The sequence below is a fragment of the Dermacentor variabilis genome, chromosome 1, assembly GCF_050947875.1.
Source record: "Dermacentor variabilis isolate Ectoservices chromosome 1, ASM5094787v1, whole genome shotgun sequence".
In the NCBI taxonomy this organism is placed as follows: domain Eukaryota; kingdom Metazoa; phylum Arthropoda; class Arachnida; order Ixodida; family Ixodidae; genus Dermacentor; species Dermacentor variabilis.
The window spans coordinates 262,831,248-262,850,947 of NC_134568.1; the positions used below are offsets into that span (position 1 = coordinate 262,831,248).

The following is a 19,700-nucleotide window of genomic DNA, read 5'->3' on the forward strand; positions in this document are numbered from 1 at the left end:
AGCTGCTTACATGAAATGGTGTAGCTTATGGAAGCACATGCGGGCTTCACTGTCGATGAGTTGAAGGCGGCGAGGTTGCGAGTGATCTTCTTTCAGCCTTGTGGCTCAGAGCAGGCACTAAGTTGTCGCCCGAGTCTTCACTGTTCACAGATTGCAGTTCGGTGGATTCACTGTCGGCGTCGCTCGGTTGGCTGTTCCGCTTCCTCAACGTGGCCGTCGAAGGCCATGACATGCCATAAGGGTGCACAGCCAAGTCTACTTGTAGTATTGCAAATTAAATTTTTTTTATGACCGCCTTAAGAGGACGAAAAATCAACAATAACTATGACACGGTAAACAAAGGGCTGTGCAAGAGGCACAATTTATCGTTCATCCGCTGTTAATGCAGTACTGTACTACATACAGTAAAGTACTACACCACAGTTCTAGTGCCAACAGTACCTACCGGTGTAGCTGCAACATAGAGAGCCATCATCATTGTCATCAGAAGCATAAAAGCGTTGTTCTGCTAGCATGCTTATATTCTGACGGCATAATGGCGATGAAGAAGCAGAAACACTACCAGAATTAATGAAAAGAGGGAGCGAGAGCTCATTATTGGACGAACTTGTTCCAAGAAAGCAAAACAACGCTTAAGTGGCAACAAGAGCACTGACTACCATTGGTGGCATTCAAATCTCAATCACACGTTTCATGTCGTCCCAGTATTTATTCATTCATGCGTCACCGTATAGTTAATAGTAATCGCTGGTGCTCTCGTAGATTCGATATTGTACAGCGCTATTCGCGTCGCACTTGTACTCTGATTAAGCCCATATTGCAGGTTAAAATTGGTGTCCCAGTTGGTGTTGTACTTCACTGCGTAAAACGACGTAATCAGCCAGTAACTAGGGCACGAACCATGCGTGCGTTTATTTTTTCTATAGACCCACCGTACAAGTAGACCCAGAAGCAGACAAACCATCTCCTCGTTCACGCTTTTGCTTGAATCTTCTACTCGCAGAGCGCAAATGCTGCACACTTGGCGTGACTATATATATGGGATGAAGCGGCGACAGAGGCCTTTCGTGTAAACGAAACGAGCGTGTGCACCAAGACAAATAACCACTTCACTGTGAATACAATGGCAGTCAAACAAATCAAACTCGGTTATCGAAACTATATTACGAAGCTAGAGCTAGAGAAAGAGACAAATTACGAAAAAAATATATACAGGACAAGTTCAATTCAATACAGCGGTTCTATTTGTGTATGTATCGTCTCAGTGGAACACCTCCTGGACGCATTGTTGCTGCTGCCACCGCTATTTCACGATCGCTTGTTGCGCCAGAAAATCGTCGCTGACGGTGCTCAAAGGCACTTGGCCCGCACACTCACAGGGCCCATCTCGATTTGCGCGACGCCTAGCCGTCCAGTCATTGCGTTGTCAAGAGGACAAATCTTGCGTGCCTACATTTCGATGGCTGGTCATAAATTGGCGGGGGAGGCCAGTGGCGCGTATCCGGTGTCACTGCCCGCAGCCGCCACCTTGGCGAGCCTGCGCCGTCGCACTATTGTGGGCCGTCGCCGCGCACACAACCGATCGAAGCAAATCCCAGCGGCCGACGGGCGGGCGTCACAACGGAGACGCTGCTCGGGTGCCTTTGAAATTATAATTGGAGGCACGCCGGGCGCTAACCAAATTACGCGATCGCCGGAGACGACTGCCGGACGCGCCGACGAGTGGGCCGTAAGCGTGCGCGCTGCATGCCGGCGGCCTGCCGCTTTGTGGGCCGCTGGGCCTCAATTATTCAGCGGCCCTAGCGTGCGCTGCCGCTCCGCTGGCCTCGAGCGCGCCGCAGGCTGCGCCAAAATCAGCGCGAACTGCGCTCTCTAGAGCGCACAACGTTGCCGCCTGAACGCCCCCCGACGACCACCACGGCGCAGCCACGTAGTGTGCGCCCCCCCCCCCCTCCCCCACCGCCTAATCGGTCCGACGGCCATCTTCCGCGCAGTGCCTGTCGCCTGCGGAAATCGCTGCCAGTTCCAGCAAAAGTGCATCCGAAGCGGCGTCTGTTTGCCCCAATCACAGCGGTGACTTTACTGCCTCTACTGTGGCGTGGAAAGTAAACAGGCCAGACGCGAAAAGTTCTATCAACGTGCTTGCGTGAACATCTGTTGTAAACACGCAGGCTTAAATTGTTCGCTTTTTTCCCCCTTCTCTGCTTTGCTAGTGCGATGATCGAGTAGAAGCTGTCAATTTCTTATTTTTGTCAGACGAAACAGTGGTCGCAATATCAACAGTGCACGTCTAGTAACAAAAGCGCGTTCCCACCTGCCCGCGGGCACGCGCTGGTCCGAGGTAAGTTTAAACATGGGTAAAAAGCCTCGCATAAGCGAAGTGGGTTACCGCACAGTAGGTAGGTGTGTTGCAAAGGAGTGACGAATGCAGAAAAATGTGCCCCTTTGGGGCACATAACTTGCGCCACAGCCTCCAGACGTTTTTCTGGTTAGCATCCTTGCCTTCTCTCTTTCTCTTCTCTCTGTACAACCTGCCCACTTGCGCGAAGTGTTTTGACTGTGTGCACGCTACCGGCGGGTAACTTTTTCGTGCCGTAGAGGCCCTGGTTATTTCTTGCTTGTTTTCTTTCTTGAAAATATTATGCCTGAGAAAAGAAAATGGCATTCTTGAAAATGCGACGCAAAGAACAGGCCTAGCACGAAAGAGGGGAGGATGGGATGGCGCTGTATATCAACTGAAAGTTTTATTACACTAAAGCGGGTCATATACACCAAGGGCCAACACGGGCTGAAAAGGTAGAACCACACCATGCACACAACTGACACTCGATCATCGTGATAACAACCGCGGCTTTATAACACAAGCGAACACAAGCATGTAAAGATCAATGTAAAAAATTAACCACATAAAGCAGAGGCGCATGATTATAGGTAATCTATGCAGCGTCAAGGCAAGGTAATTCCTTTTCCGTTAATGAAACGGAAGGCTTCACCACTCGGGAACCACCATCTTTAGCAATGTGATATAAACGGTCCGTATGCCTCCTTTTCCTTTAACACTCTAGTGAAAACCGGCATATGTAATAATTCAGTGCCTGCAGGCCTTGAATAAACGAAACAGCCGTGGTCGCTTAATGGCTATGGTGCTGGACTGCTAAGCACGAGGTCGCGGGGTCGAATCCCCGCTGCGGCTGCCGCATTTTGATGGGGGCAAAATGCAAAAACACCCGTGCACTTAGATTTAGGTGCACGTTAAAGAGACCCAGGTGGTCTAAGTTTCCGGAGTCCTCACTACGGAATGCCTCATAATCAGATCGTGGTTTTGACACGTAAAACCCCATAATTTAATTTAGAGTGACCGAAAGCTTGTTGCTTTTTTAGTAGCCGTGTTTACATGATTATGAAAACGACGCATTGCATCGCATTTCCCGCACATCTCATACACGTAAAAGTTAGTATTGCACTACGAAACGAAAGCAGCACTGACGTTTTTCTGCATTGCTGACAGTAGCTGCGACAGTGAGAGGAAGATTAACAAACTATGTTGCGTTCAAGGAAAGGTCACTGATTCGGCCTAGCTGGTATTCCATTGAGTTTGTTGCAAGAGCGTATGGCGGGAAGCAGAAAAAGAGAACGACAGCGCACAAGGACGAAAGACCCGATGTGTCTGGAATGATAGAAATGGACAGAGAAACGCTCGAAACACATATCATAATGTACGTAAACAAGGGTTTCTTGTATCTGAAAAATAGCAAGCCCGTGCGCACTACTATTTGTATTTTCTCCTTTGTTAAATAAAGTACAAAAACCAAAGTAAATAAGGAAACGCAAGAACGTCTCTATTTATTGTTCTTGTTCGTGGGGTTTCTTTTAAAGGTATTAAATGCCTGCATGCCAAAGATTATTTGCACAGATGAGTTCGTCACATAATTTGCGAGCAGCTTTTTTTTTCTTTATTATTGCGCTATAATCATAAGGACACGCTAGGCGCATTTATGCCGACGCCGTCGGCGTGATGTTCCGTATAAAGTCCAAGGGCGATAACATCGTCGCCGCGCGCCGTATGCTGTATGTGCGAGTGAAAGCGTGCGAGGGTGAGCCGACGATGGTGGCTCAATCTCGTGCGCACAAGGCAGGAAAGTGGGGAGAAAGCGCGCCGTCTTCCGTCGCGCACAAGGCACTGGGGGGAGGGGGGGGGCGTTACACTCTGGCGGCGGCAGCGTATGGTGCGGCCGCGCGGGCCGCATCTTGAAAGCAATCTGCATAGGGTACGCCGAGTGCTGGTAGCTTTGTATTGCGCCGTGTTCTCGCCGCTTAGTTCGAGTTGAAGCGAGAGGCAGCTCGAAGGTCAATTCCCTCGCGGCTGCTGCCGCGCTTTCTCACTCGATCGTTTTGACAGCGAGTGTGCGCGATCATCGAGTGAGTCGTGTGCCTGTTTGTTTGTGCGTGCGTGACATCATGCTTGTTGATTTAGTTAGTACACGAATGTTTACAAGTTTATACGGCCGATAAAACTACTATCCTTACTTCGTATGGTTGTCTACTAATTTGCTATCGCAATCGATGCTTCGCCTTTCGGGCGAAACTGCGATATTTATTATTATGTGTTAATTGGGTGATTTCTCTTTATTAAGTAGGACGTTTGTGTTAAAAAAGGCTATTCTAGTAATAACCGACATGCGATGGATGCCACGAACCAATAATGCACATTTTATTTACATGTCCACATATCGCAATTAGAAAGACGCAAGTATTTCCGCGAAATATGCAAATTGCACATGCCTCTACACCTCAGTTTAATTTTGTGAGACGATCCACTTGTGTCCCTGACAGAAGTCCTGAACTTTCTACAAAACCGGCTTTTAGAACACATTTACAGCAACGCGTCTTCTGCTGCTTTTACCATTGACTTTTTCACACCTCGTGGCTTGCGCAGCATGGTCGAAGTCTCTTATGCGCCATTACACCTGATTTAATGAACTAACTACGTTGTGTTAATTGTTTGTAAATGTTACCACTAGGATCCCGAAGTTAGGGCTGCTAGAAAACAAAAACTTCAGTTTGTCCCCCGGTTTTCCTCTTCGCAAATAACACTCGATCTTTACCCCCCAAAATTCAACAAAATGTAAATAAAACCCACAAACGAAGGCTCTTAAGTCTCGATTCTACTCGTGATCTGAAATGGTCGTGTATGTAGTTTTGACAAGTGTAGCACGCTAAGACGGCACAAATTCCCTAACGGATACATCATCTGCAAGATCTGTAGCATTAAAAACAAAATAAGAAAGACTAATTTTTCCGATTACAAAAAAAAAAAAAAAAAATAAAGGTAGCACTTCTTGCAGGCTGAACAACATATATGTACGGGTTTCACAAAGCAACCATCAGAATGTGCAGAAGGGACATTCCGCTGAAAGCGAGCGCTGGAATCGTGACGCTTATGGGGACCGTCTGAGCAGTTTGTGTTATCTTTTGTGTTTCGTCGTTATTTTCAAATTCGCTATTCTTCTTCATTCCGAAAAATGACGCAAGTGAAGCCCAATGTCTTGAGAGGTATGGGCAGGACCGGAAGCACCAGACTGAACTCACGTCACAGGTAAACGAGAAAAGAAGAGCTGACGACGACTTTTATCATCTGGCTTTTCGGTGTCGTGCTTTGTGACGTCGATTTTCGGGGCGCGTGGGCTGTGGTTCTCCTTGGGGCTGAAATTTTCTTTCATTTGCATACCTTGGTGTCTGCTTCTCGCTGATAGTACGGGCCGTATCCCTATTCTGGTCGATCGCTTAAAGCTGACTGACCACCCACCTACTACACGGCAAGCTCGAAGTCGTTTCCTTTCTTCTTTTCATTTCCTTCGATGAGCGCCTCTTGCTCTCGCTCCGATTTGCACTTCTGGTGCCGATCATCGCTTTTAGAGGGATAAGGTAAACGTGGATTAAACACTTAGGCTCTGTCTCGTACTTAGCAGGCAACGCTGCCCAAGCTGTGCAAGGGGGGCAGTCATAGAAGCATGACATTACGCGGTTCAGTTGTTTTCGATTCACGTCGTTTTCTACGGAATGACTACTTCATATGAAACCACACTGCAACGTTTGGGAGTAAGGCCACGTGAAATCGAGCATTATTTTTGTGCCTTTGTGCTTCAAGAATGCGGCGTGCTGTGTCTTGGTCGCGGGCGAAAGCGACGCGCTGTGGCCGCTGGTCGCGGAAACATGTCACTCGGCTCGTTTTGTCGTAAATAGGTTCACACCTGCGACACCTTCCAGTAATATGTACGTCATGTTCTGCGACATAAATGTATGAGACCTAATGTTGTCCTCGAATTACGTGAGGCGTATCTATATCTTTATTCATGTGCGACGCACTACATATATTCTTTGGTCATGAATGGGAGCACCGAGAGAAGTATCTCTAGCCTTCCTGTAGCGTTTCCCGCTATGTATAAAGGGGAGTGTAGCTTCCTCTCAGAGGGCAACATAAATTGTAATCTCACTGCACTTAAATTACAATAAACCCATGCGCACAAGAGAGAGAGAGAGAAAACAAGGATAGGAAAGGCGGGGAGGTCAACCAGAACTGCATCCGGTTTGCTACCCTACACTGGGGGTGGGGGAAAGGGGAATAGAAAGAGGAAGAAAGGGAGAGAGTAAGCACTGAGTACGTGTGGGAGGGACACCATACACAAGGACACTATAAACGGTCTCTTAAGCCGGTGTACTTCAAGTACTGAACTAGTGCACGAATCGCTTTTCGAGCCAGTGACGGGTGTGGCCACGGTACGAGCATCTTTGACTCGGTGAACGGTCTCAAGTCCAGTCGGCGTAAAGTTGCCCGCAGAGAGAGGCGTTGGACATCGTAGCGAGGGCAGGTTCACAATAGGTGCTCGATGGTCTCCTCGCACCCACAGGGGTCGCACATCGGGCTCTCGGCCATTCCCATACGGTAGGAGTATGCGTTTGTGAACGCCACTCCCAGCCACAAGCGACACAACAAGGTTGTTTCGCATCAATTCTTGATAATCAAGCGCGTGGCACATAAAACGCTGTTCAATCCTGAATATAGAGACCGCATCGCGCGCCATGAAATGGGCGTGCCGTTGCAGCGAATAGAATGCGACGGAACTAGGTTAATCGTGAGCACTGGTTCAGATAGTGTTATGTGCACACCGTCGAGGAGAATACCGAGCAGAATATAAAGCTGTATTTATGTACCGCACATTGTGCACGACGAGTGTATTCTTGGGTTGGAATTTCACAGTATGGACGCGCGACGAAGTACGTGCGGCGGCTGCGAGTACACCACGTTAATTTCCAACAAATCTTAAGCCCTTGCATCCTGTTTTCCTGTTCTCTTGAAACCACATTATGCGCACATCTCAAAAGATTTTGCTCGAGGCCCACTGTGCCCAAAAATTATTCTTAACGAGGTGTAGCGCTGGCGCGACACCCCCAGTACTTCTTCGCCCGTCAGACGTCGGTTCCCACTAAGCACGGTTCTCTGCGTGTCACTAATTAGAAAAGAGACGCGCGACGTCTTAAGCGCAACGACTGCGAGTGTTTTCAAAGCGCGTGTTGCAGTTTTGAAATAACTCGCGTAGCTGCAGTTCATGGGACTGCAGCATTTTACACTCCCCTTAACTGAAAGCGAAGAGTATCATTTGTCAGAGACCCTTGAAGAAGCGGCGTTCCCCGATTGCCTTGCACCTTTTGAGCGCGCTGTGCCCAGAGAAAGTGGTGCCTTCGCGCGCCAATGTACAAGTGCATACTGAATGTTGTCGGATAAGGCGGCTGTTCTCGCGCTTAAGCGCGACCGTTGAATTAAAGACACACGGGTGGCTGTTCTGTTCATAATAGATTAATTTATGCGTTGGATAAAAAAGTAATTAGTGGGAACGAACCATTTCTCGAGCAACATATCGAGCGTTTGGTTTCTATACTGGCTGGCGCCCAAAACGCGCATTCTTGCTGAGTTAATGAGAGAGGCGTATCTTCGGACCGTACAACAAGGAGAGCTACTCTGCAATACATTCACCCTTGGCGACTGCGAACGTTGTCCATTTTGTTTTATTTCATTGTATGTTTGTGCGCGCAAAACAATATGTTGAGCGAGCGAACATGAACTTACTGATGTGCAGTTCTTTTCTTATTTTTAATGTTATGGTTCATAATGGCTTTCTCGTAAAAGGCCCCTCACCAGGTCCCGTCGAGCATTGGGGGCAACTTTGAGTTGTAGAGCGCCATACAAGGAGCGTACTAGCGCGGGAATTTTCGAAAAGAGTGCAGGAATAGCGAAGGGAGACGCAAATCAAATGTTGCGAGATGACGGTGTAAGGAAACGAGCTCTCCACATCAGAGGCTCCCGCCCACTGCGTCGACCAGCCTCTGCAAGTCACACACATCTCCTGCGTTTCGGGACATTGGGGCCAAAGATCCATGTCATGATAACGTCAAGAGATGCGTCTGTTTTTATTCTCTCTTTCTCGGTGCGCGGCACATTCCCAGAGGCGAGTTTGCGCTCTCTGTGTTTCGCGGAAATCCCTGGACTGATGTTGTTCACTTTGCCACTGGACTGATGTTGTTCACTTTGCTACTGGCAGTTGCACGCTGCTGGCGTGACCCTTGATATAGTGGGCAAGAGCAGTGACGTCGTCCGTGCTGGTGCGGACACTGACTGCTCTGAGAATGGCGCGCGGCGTCTTGATTGAAAGATTGAAATCAAGCTGCTATGGCAAAGCACGTCGGTGTACTAGTTTGCAGAGATGATCGTCAAGACGTTATCTACGCACCGGGTTTAATAATTGCCGATCTTCAAACCTAGTAAGGAGCCCTTAGAGGAGGCAATATCTTCGCCTAGAGCTGTATTTCTTGTGGCTTTATGTCTCGAAGGTATGGCGTAACTAAGTGCTTGTGCCTCCTCGTTCCAGATGACAGACTTCCCAAGCAATTGAAGGCTACGGTCGACTCTAAAGTAAGTACCATTTCCTTAATGGTGCATACATGTGTTGTTACAAACATATAGATACAGGCATATAACGCAAATGCAAATTAAGCCAATAAACTCGTTGGAAAAATTAACTCTTTTGCATACTTAACTGCGGAGGAGGGTTACGTTTCTGCTCAACGTTATACTGTTAATAAAGGAAAAAGGAAATCAAAGTGGAAGAAAATACAATTTAGCCACCGCTGGGAGTCGAACACACTGCCTGTATTTAATTTAACTCTTATTTGTATATTATTATTAGAGAAACTGAATTTCTCCTGTCTTTTTATTAGCTTCATTGTTTGTTGGCTTCACGCGCTTGTTCCTAAAAATTGAGCCCCTTGGTTTCCCTTATTCTATCTGTGAAAACGCAGTTCACCCTTTTCTAATGCATTACTTGAAGAGATGAATATTACGTCACACATTGGCAATGTCAAGGTAAATAATTAAAATGACTCACTAATAACCGTTTTTCAATTTTTCGCTTTATAACATATGTTCAAATAGCGAAATTGGAGCAGCGCCACAATGAAGCTGCGTCTGCTTGAGCAGAAGTTCTCAGACTCGCCCTTGTTGCAAGATAGCTCTGCTAAATAAGTATGCCTCGGCGTTGCAGCTAAAATTGTCCCGAACTGTTAACGTGAGGCTTTTGGAAAACTGTTAACTAGAAGGCCAATCTACTTTGTAATTTCATTTCACTGGCTCACTTAAGCCAGTGTTCGCGCACCGGGTTCAGCGCAAACAGGAAAGAGTAGGCACGCTCAAATGCAGCGCATTGTTTGCCCACAAAGGGCCTGGAAATCAATGGAGTGCTGCTAACATCATACGCAGCGCAAAACTATTGCCACTTTTCCAATCGGAAACGCGTGATTTTTTAAATCCATAAGCGTGCAACAAGCCTATCAGTGGCTCAGTAACAGTATCAGTAACAGAGATACAGAACCATGCCCCCCCCCCCCCCCCCTGTTATACGCTTCCTGTCTTCGAGGCAGAACTTCCGACTTTGCTCATTGGCGGCCAACGCCAGTGCGCTACTCACGTCTTCTATAACCCCTGTTTCCCCTGCATCTGATCCTTCTCGGAGAGCAGTTCAGGCGTCGCGGTGCCTGCAGGCTGCTAAGAAACCGCCAGCGGCGCTTTGGTGTCGAACATGGTATTCCACTCTCACTGTGCAGACGCCTTATACGCTCGACGCCAGGGTTAACTGGCTTGGCCTACGGTGCCAGTAACTAATAGGCTTACGCGGAACATAGCTGCTACTTCTATTAACACAGGTTGAAGGGGCGCGAAGTCCTTACTGCACCGAAAAACGGTTCGGTTTCCCGCCGTCAGTCTTTTTATGAACCTTACAGAGCAGCTAGCATTGATGCAGTTGAAGCATATGCTTTCCCGAAGCTACTCGTAAACCTGTAGGATTATCCGTTGCGCAGATGCCTTTGAGTGTTTGCGAAAGGCACCAGGTGCCGCTCACTTCTGTCAAAAGCTTCAACGCTGCCTCGCAAAAAGCGAACAATAATGTAATAATATATACAGGAATTGTTTAACAATGTTAACACAACAATGGCTTACTCAGTGAAATCACCAATGTGGACGCAATTATTTCAGAATAAGAAAGCGTATTTTTAAAGTTTGACAAAGTAATTATTGGTTTGGTAAGCACGGATTGCTCATCCGAAATTTGTCCAGGGGCACTTATGTCGCTGTGCGCAAGCGCGTATACATAGTGCCGAGACAATTTTCCAGACCGTGCCAGTTTTCAACGGAACTTGGAAAAAAAAAGATTACCGACTGCAACTCTCATAAAAAATATATTGGATATTTGTCAATACGCTATACAACGCCTTCACTTAAGGTTCTGGGTTTATATCGCTACTATGAATGGTAGCTAATTGATATCTGTTAGTTGGTCAGCTAGGCTCGTTGTCAAATAATTAGTAAAAAAACTGGTTAAAGAACAAAAAACAATATTGAGTTGGTTGCGTTCGTGTATGGTGCATGTGTTTTTTTACGACTTGGCACGAGTTAGGAGAAAGACTATTTATAGGGTGATGGTTAATCCAGGGTGTTTGCATATACGGCGACTGCGGAAATTCATCTGGAGTGTCAATATAGTTGCTATCGCAGTAAAATGTCCTTAATCTCAATTTTGCTGGAACGTGGTTCGTTCATCAGAACGATTTACTGCTAGCATGGCCCACGCATAGTTCACTTTAAAGATCCCATGGTAGTAAAAATTAATCCGGTGTTCTTCACTACGGGCATGCCTCATGATCAAATCGTGGTTTTGGCTCGTAAAAACTCAGAATTCAATACAATTCAAATAAATGGGAAAGGAAACATCATTTTTCTCGGCAACCACTGCTCAAAATTTGATGATGCTTGTTGCTTTCAAAAGAAAAAGTAAAACTGTAGTTACTAATAGTAACAAATTTCTTTATTTAAGCCGTCAATATTTTTATAAAAATTGTTGAAAATCGCAAATTTTCAGAAAACAAAACTATGAAGCTTACAACTGTGTAACTCGGCAATGAAAACGATGTCACAATTATGACAGTTGTATCTACCAGTACATCTAAAGCGGAAAAATTGATATATTAAATATGGCTCTCATTTAGACCATTAATATGTGAGTAGGACTTTTGCAAAACCCTTGCAAACGATGTAACCAAATCACGTAAGACGTAAATTACTAAATCAGTTTTGTTCCGCTTTGTATTCTCTAACCGATGCAGTTTACAGAACTGCGATATCTGTTTTTAGTGCAGAACTACAAATTTCTAACCCGCCGTGGTTGCTCAATGGCTATGGTGTTGGGCTGCTTAGCACAAGGTCGCGGGATCGAATCCCGGCCATGGCGGTCGCATTTCGATGGGGGCGCAATTCGAAAACACCCGTGTACTTAGATTTAGGTGCACGTTAAAGAACCCCAGATGGTCGAAATTTCGGTAGTCCTCCACTACGGCGTGCCTCATAATCAGAAAGTGGTTTTGGCACATTAAACCCCATAATGTATTTTCTTTTTTTCATCTCAGAAGGCACCTAACGCGAACCTAGAAAAGTGTACCTAACGCGAATTTCACGTCCAACTATAGTTAAATACTATCCAGTGCTTCCGCAGCAGCCAGCTTGCATGGCTGCGCACAACATGACCTTCACACACCAAGGAAACTGTAATATAGATAACAGATAATAAATATAATATATATAATAATATAGATACTATAGACATCAGTGAATCATAAAATCTACGGCCTCAGGTTAGCCAGCGTAATGCACAAGTTTCGTGTCATTGAACCTCAGAAGCACAATAGGTATATTTCTTCCTGATCTACACTTGATCATGTCAATGAATAAATAAGCTTTCGTTGATTATTTTCTTTTTGCAGGACACGTACGTCGATCGTAGTTACTGTACTTTATAATTATGTACACGTCTTTCAATGACTTTACACATAAACCTTGACGCAAAACCTAGCAGCGGTTCCAATTTCACCGCTAGCGTTAACATCCCTCATGGTGTCGATCTCTCTCTGAGTTTCTGCCTTTTCGTGCATGCCAGGCGCTTTAGTGTTGTGCTTCCGTACAGGTTGGAAGAGAAGCAAGCTGCTTATCGAATCATTTATATTCCTCCAAACAGCGTCCCGTTCGAAGTAATTCATTTGGACTTCGCGGAGCTCAAAAAGAAGGGGGAAGGAGTCAAGCGAACGCATGCTTTCTTGTTCTCCATAGATGAGTGCACAAGGACGATTGCGGCTAAAGCTGGCAAATAAGACGCAAACAGCGTAATAGATCTCCGCAAGGCTGAATGTTTTAAACGCACAAAGGCACTCGTCTGACACAACGGGCCGGCTTTCCGGAGTGCCAAATTATCAAAGTCGGCACAGGAACACGGCATAATGATCAAGTACTCTTCTCCATACCACCCGGCAGCAAACGGCCTAGCGGAACGTGCCATACGAGACGTCAAACAGTATCTGAAGATGTATCCAGACTTTGCCGGTGGCTGGAAGTGCTGTCTCGAGGCCGATGGGAAACATCACAACAGATCGCACACCACTGTATTACAGCTATACCCTGAAACCCGCTGAAATCAATTACTCTATACCACAGAAAAAGAAGCTCTGGTCGTCTTAAAAGCTGCCCAATACTTTCATACTTACCTGGAAGGTGCAAAATTCATACTTTTCACTGACAATCAAGCACTGACTAAACTTCTGAGCATGGCCCAGCCAAGAGGCCGCATTGCTAGATGGGTGAACTAACTGCAACGATTTGATTTCGTAATTTCGCACCGTCCTGGCCCCCTCCTCACTGACGCTGACGCACTATCAAGATTACTTGTACACGAATCAAGCAAGAATCCAGAGAGAATCAATCATATTATGCTGCAGGAAGGTACAGAAGAGCTCCAGTTTATCATTGCAAAGTATCACGTGCCACCAACTATGGTTCCAAGGATTCTTCATCTGTACCATGACACTCCTGGATCGGGCGGACATGATCGCTTCTGGCGCACTTATAAGAAATTGCTCATGAGATCCACATGACCACGCATGAAAAACTATATCAGCCATTACATCCACCCATGCCAACACGCCAGAAAGAAGTGCCAAGATCTCACTGGTGCTCTGGGCCTCTCGCTGTTACGCATTTCTTTACATTTTTGCCATTTTCGTGAGAGTCATTTCATCAAGGATGAGCAAGAAGGTGTTCCCACGACCACCTGAATAAGGTCAGTCGTCTACTTCATCGCTCATTTTGTGACGACGTGCCTTTGGAAGCTCGTACCAGCTTGATTCCTGGGTAAGCTCAACGCCAGAAGCCATGGACTCTAACAGCTAGTACACCATAGCCATGGACCGCCGTATGAACAAGATCCGCCGTATGTCGACTGAGACGACTTCATCGAATCAGAGTGAGCAGGAATCCTTCGTGGTTTTTTACGTGCCGCTCTCACCGTCACACAGCATGAACTCCCTAGTAGTGTTAGGATCGGCCTGCAGGGGTACTGTTCTGCAAAGCTGTTTCAGCCCGCTGCACATGTTTCGATCGACTCGCGGTGCTGGCGCCCTTCGGAGAACCAGCGAGGACGACAGCGCTAATCCACCATGCGCCTCGTTCGGAGAATCGGTGACGACAGCAGGGCGGACCACATTTGGCACCCAACGTATTGTTGGTTGATTTGCCGGGTCGTCATGGTCTCTCTGCAGCAAGAAGAGCTTTCCCTAACAAAAGGGGGCTTTGCGGTACTGGGGCCCCAGGATTCGTCACAGTCTGCTGACACTCGTGGCGACTACAGGCGAAAGGCAGCTCTGGAATTTAGAGGCGCAAGACAATGGGCAACCGGCAGCCGTGATGCGGGGGTCAGCTCGGGGAATAAAAGGCACCTCTCCTGATGTAAGCCCCGAGTTCTACGAAGCCCGTCTGGCCTCGGTTGGGGACCGGGAACCTCGCGCAAAGAAGTGTGTCTGTGAGTGTGTGTCCCGCCCGCAGAGAGGCGACTCGTTTACGATGACTGGTCGAACGTTTCCCTCACCTTGGGATCGAGGGAGGACCGAGTGTTTATAAACCCTGCACGCCTAAGTCCCGACGAAGAGTCAAGGTCCTCCCTACAACTACGACCGCCAACTCCTACAACTGTATGCCAGCGGTGGGATCGTCCTCCAAAACTCCTACAACTGGATGGCAGCGGTGAGATCGGCCTACGGCTCGTAGATCGGCCTACGACTCGGAGACAGCAACGGCAGCTCACGGACTTTGGCAAATGGTGACCGACCGGTATCCTGACCAAGTTGGAGGCGACTTGAGATTGACCACCTCTTGCAACTGACTGGATACGGCGGAGAAGGACTAGTGATATGGTGCTGCTTCAGTGGGTAAACGTTTGGTTTTGGCTGTAAGATTTAGCAGGCTTCAATTTCTCTGTGTGTGTAGATTTGATTCGCTGGGATCTTTGACTTCTATTCTGATATGCGTGGGTATCGCAGCAAATATCGTGTGACAGCAGAGCGAAAGCTTAAAGTAGCGACGATGGTCCTAATGTGTTTGACGAGAGCTTACCTGTTGTGGTTGTGTGAAGAGATCGAGGTAGACGTAGAGGAGGACTTGACAGAAGCAGAGATTCGTAAGACAATTTTCGAAAGTGACAATGATTTGAAATTCATAGAACAAATGGGTAAACGAATTCTAAGCAAAAAACGGGAACATGAAGCAATTAGGCAAGAACGGGAAGAATTTAGGCAAGAACAGGAAAAAGCTAGGCAGGAACTGAAAAGCATTTCGCAGGAGAAAGACCTAACAGAACTAACGAGGCGGTACGTTGCTGCATTGAACAAATAGATTCAAGGTTTGGAGCAGGAAATCGAGCGAAGTAAACAGCGGCTTGAGAAATCTGTAGGCTGGACGCAGCGAAAGTGGGAGGAAGTCGATAGCAGATTTCGGTCGAAAGCTGAGAGAAGTAGTAGTACCTGTGAGATTAGCAGCACGTTCATAGGTGAACCCAAAGTGCTAGAAGCTAACGATGCCTTAGTGGCAACAGAGGCCGTTAAAGGCTGTAATGAGAGCGACGAGGTGCTGTGCCAACAGAGCACTGTAGAGACAGCTAGGCCTGCTGTGAATGAATTGGCACAGTTACCGCGCGTGTGCGTCGCAGGTAATGTTAACGAGTTAGTTAACGAAGTACAGAGTACTGCTGAGCCGACAGACGCGAGCACCCATGTCAGGTCAGATCTGCGTGCCAAAGTGAAGTGCCAGGTGGACGATGCAGTTGAGGGCAGTTCGCAGTATTGCGAGCTCCGTAGCTCAAGTGAAGACCACTGCATTGTTCAGGGATCGGTGCATTTCTCCGCCAGTCTAGGTAGCCAAGAGATGGATGATTTAGTTAAGAATCATTCGGACTGTGCGCGTGAGACAGCGACAGGATCGGCATGCAGGGGTACTGCTCTGCAAAGCTATTTCAGCCCGCTGCACGTGCTTCGATCGACCCGCGGTGCTGGCGCCCTTCGGAGATCCAGCGACGACGACAGCGCTAATCCACCATGCGCCTCGTTCGGAGAATCGGTGACGACAGCAGGGCGGGCCATGTTTGGCACCCAACGTATTGTTGGTTGATTTGCCGGGTCGTCATGGTCTCTCTGCAGCAAGAAAAGCTTTACCTAACAAAAGGGGGCTTTGCGGTACGGGGGCCCCAGGATTCGTCACAGTCTGCTGACACTCGTGGCGACTACAGGAGAAAGGCAGCTCTGGAATTTAGAGGCGCAAGACAAAGGGAAACCGGCAGCCGCGATGCGGGGGTCAGCTCGGGGAACCGACGCGCCTTTGAAGACTCAAGATAATGGACAACCGGCTGGTCAACTTCGATGACTGGTCAAACGATTCTCTCACCTAGGAAACTAGGGACCAATGGAGTGTTTATAAGCAGCTGTTGTCGGCTGCTAGTGTGGGCTCGTCAAGGTGCTAGAATGTGCGCGTTATCGTACTCGTGAGCAGTGTGCTCGTGCTCGAGAAGCTATGTGTTTGGAACTTCGTGCTCGCATGTTGTAAGCTTCGTCTTGCGTGCTCCATTTGGGAGCCACGCTAAACTGTCGAATGTACCTCTTGTTTAAAATGTAAATACTGTAAATAAACCCTGTAGGCCTAGTTCCTCCCAAGTTCCTCTCTACGACCTACAACCCTTACAAATGGTAGCAGCGGCGAGATCGTCCGCCAACTCCTACAGTAGGCAGTTTCTAACCGAATATTTTGAATGTCTGGCCCCTGGGCAGATCAATGAAATCAGGTTCAACGCTCGCAAGTACATCCTGACAATCGATGTAAAAAATTCCGCAATACTGGAGAAGTTAGAGACCATTCCATAGTTAAGCGCAATCCCCGTCCGCTCCTTTATCACTTACGGAAAGGAGACAGCGACTGGAGTGATTTCCGACGTGGAGCTTGAAATCAAGCATGCGGACCTCAGGAGTTTCTTTAGGTCATCGGTGCGCATCCTTAAGATTCACCACTTGGGACACTCCCGATGTGTCAAGTTAATATTTGCTTCTTCGACATTACCAGCGTCTGTCAAAGTGGGCTACGTGATACACCGTGTACGACCATTCGTTCCGAGGCCTGTTCAGTGCCGGAAATGTCTCAAGATAGGACACGTGAACGTTGTTTGTAGAAGCAAAGCCACCTGCTCGCGTTGCGGCGGAGAGCATAATACCACCGACTGTGATGCGTCTTCATTTAAATGGCCCAACTGTACTGGCTCTCAAGAAGCGACTTCGAAGGAATGCCCGAAGATGAAAAAAGAAGTTCGTATTTTTCGAAAAATGGCTAGAGATCAATCTTCACGTAAGGAGGCTGCTCAATCTCATCGCCAAAGTGACCAACGCTCACGAAAGAAGCGTCACAAAGCCACTTCAAAAGAAGTACATAGCGGGGCACAGGCGCCGCGACCAACTCTGCCTGTGCGTGCATCGAGCACGGTAACGGCGCCTACTGCTAATTCAAGGTCGATGACAGCACGCGGCAAACATTCACATCCAACGGCTGATACAGACACGGAATGGCCTTTGCTACCCTCTAGGCCCACAGCCATGCCAGTGGGCGCTAGTGGCCCTCTGCGCCAGGAAGCCAAGAATTATAGGGCCAATGAAACCGGTGACACTACGGGCAAGCAAGGAGATGGACACAATGAGAAGGAGAGTGTACAGAAAATGCTGAAGCACCTGGTAGAGTCAATGCGCGTGATTCTCGGTGGTCTCGAGAATTCGGCCGTTGAAAGTGCCCTGCAGGGTCTCGCCGTGCTGGAGCCGATTATCGCAGCTCTTTACATGCTATAAAGCTTTTGTTTGGCGCTTGTACTGATCACGCAGGGGAGACCCACACACCAGCTTCGTTCTAGCGCCTTTATCTTTAAGTTCACTTGAATTGGTGACCACAGACTTCATGCGGAACCTGCTAGTAGCTTCATGGATGAGATTTCTGAATGTTTATCATCAGAATGTTGAACTTGTTTCACCGTTGCGCATCCCTCTTTCTTTGTCATCATCATCCCTCATCACACCTTTATGTTCCCGTTCCCCCTCCCCCTGTGCAGAGCAGCAGGCTAGAGCGCGTTAGCTCAATCCGACATCTCTGCCTTCTTTCAAATAAATTATCTTTTTTTTCTCCAAACAGCGGGCTATTTAAATAAAGGAAAATGGTGGAGAGGGTGGTTGAGGAGGGACTGACTTGGGGATAAGCGCATCGGAGGTTTGTCCAACGCGCTTGGGGAATCAACGCCGAGGCTTACAAGTAACTACAGCGGGTTACTTTTGTCCCGGCGCGATTGGTCGCAATATGAAAGTTGAGCCTGAGGGCGGGTAAAACTCGTTCCGCCACGAAAACTTCTGGAGGGTGGAAGGCGGAGAGATCGCTCCGAGCCCTGTGCCAGAACCTGATGAAATGGAAGCCTCGTCAGCTTAGCGAGCGCGATATCTGAGACTGCAGAGCAATTCCCTCGACCGCGATGGCGGGGCTCTGAGACAAAGCAGGGCGCTTCCATTTCGGTAATGGCATGATTCAAGTTGCCCCTTGCTATCCTCAGCTATTTTCATTTCTTTCTTTTCTTTTTTTTTTCTTCTTAAGAAGAGAAGGATAAGGGGTCGGTAAAGAGCGCCGCTAGCCTTGCCGTATTCTCCAGTTTCCAGCTTCAAGAGATTCCGCCGTTCGGTCCACTTCTCGGACTCGTTGAGGCGAGTCAAAATCTTCTGGCAACATTTCACTTCCTTATGCTCGTTTTGCCGAGGTTTTCCACCATCGCCCTCTCGTGTTCTGCTTTTTTTTTCTCTTTCCGTCCTCTTACTTGTTTCCTGTATCGGCACCGGTTTAGGGCGAGAAATATCTTTTTTTTTTCGTTCGCTTTGTTTGCCACGTGGCGACTGTTCGCTGCGAATCAAACCTTCCGGTGCGTATCGCGGTGTGCAGTCGCTACTCCCCGTGCCTGAAAAGCGTGCGCAGCAGCACGGCAAGCGGAGCAGCCTGAGCTGTTCGTGAACTAGGCAGACGCGAGCGAGAGAGTTCGGCACCCTGGTGCCGCAAGAACTTAAACAAAAGAAAGGAGAAAGGGAAGAGAGAGAGGGAGGAGGAAGGGAGATTGTGGAAGCCATAGGCTAGATGAGTGCGGGAGCGAAACAAAAGAAAAGGATAGCAGAGGGCGGAATTAACGGGAAACACGTCGCGAAAGCCCTGGCTGGCTGTTTTCGGATTCACGCTGTTTTCGCTGCTTGACATGGCTCGGCTATTCAGTTGGCGTCATTTGCCGCCCGCTACTTTTCTCTTTTTTTTTCTTTGTTCACTGTCGATGTCGATGACAGGGCTTTCGCAAGTGATTGTATAATTCCGAAAACCTAACACGCTGGAGGGCTGGGCTCCTTTGTTTGTCTTTGTTCTCTAGCAACCATAATTTAGCAAATTCCTAACTTTCCCTAAAGTTGTGTTTAAGGAGCGTGGTCGAGACGTTTCTCACAGAAACTTTCGCGTTTATGCGTAGTTGCGATACAGAAAAAAGGAAGAACATGTACAAAGCTAGGATTTTCGCGTCTTTTGACATTGAAAGAAAATGTCTCAGCTTAGCATGGCCGGTCTCCCCGTCATAGAAGTTCCAAATAAGCATCGAGAGACGCCGGATGCTGCCTTCTATTTCTTACTTCCTCAACCCTTCCACTATAGCATATAAGTGCTTTCTGTGACAGCTGCT

At 47.7% G+C, this 19,700-nt stretch overlaps 1 protein-coding gene across 1 annotated transcript in view; it reads left to right on the top strand.

Moving 5' to 3' along the window:
- The window catches only part of LOC142563742 (protein O-mannosyl-transferase Tmtc3-like), a 427,622-nt gene that overhangs the window by 227,316 nt on the left and 180,606 nt on the right, over positions 1-19,700 (top strand). The window contains exon 3 of the mRNA XM_075674346.1: positions 8,925-8,968. The gene's annotated coding sequence lies outside the window, so the exon portion shown is untranslated. The remainder of the gene's footprint in view (positions 1-8,924; positions 8,969-19,700) is intronic.